At 20.7% G+C, this 556-nt stretch overlaps 1 protein-coding gene across 3 annotated transcripts in view; it reads left to right on the top strand.

Annotated features, from left to right (window-relative positions):
- The window catches only part of vari (MAGUK p55 subfamily member vari), a 153,941-nt gene that overhangs the window by 33,644 nt on the left and 119,741 nt on the right, over positions 1 to 556 (top strand). The window lies entirely within an intron of this gene.

The following is a 556-nucleotide window of genomic DNA, read 5'->3' as shown; positions in this document are numbered from 1 at the left end:
AATATATATACTATGTTATAAGATAAATGAAATTTAATAAGCGAAATATTAATCACTCTTTAAAAAGTTAAATAGATAGATAAATAAATATAGATTTGTAGCGTCACAAAAACAAAAGCAACAGGAAATGTTAATAATATATTAGGTGATGATAATAGATTATACATAAAATATGAGTAAAACTTCAAATAAAAAAACAAATTTGTGATTTTTCTGTACATTTTTTTTTTTTTTTAAGAATTCAGATTATGATATTAAGTATTTCAAAATAAAACTTGATATGAATAGTCAATAGTACGCAAACTTCATTTTCTGTACTTAAAGTTTAATTTCTTCCATACATATCTAATGCCAATATAGGATTTTAATTCTGTAAGTATATGATAATTCAAGCATACAAGCATGCTTGTGCTTCTTTTAATTTCGGGAATTTGATTGATTATTGGTTGAAATAATTGAAATATTTTAAGATTGGAAACAAATTTTTTTTTTTTAAATGCATCAATGAAAAGATTGTATTATATTATTATTATTATTACATACCGGTATATATATA

The sequence above is a fragment of the Halyomorpha halys genome, unplaced genomic scaffold (assembly GCF_000696795.3).
Source record: "Halyomorpha halys isolate HHAL.00 unplaced genomic scaffold, Hhal_1.1 Scaffold1156.1, whole genome shotgun sequence".
In the NCBI taxonomy this organism is placed as follows: Eukaryota; Metazoa; Arthropoda; class Insecta; order Hemiptera; family Pentatomidae; genus Halyomorpha; species Halyomorpha halys.
The sequence above is the reverse complement of the archived record's forward strand: the minus strand, read 5'-3'. Positions and strand labels throughout refer to the sequence as shown.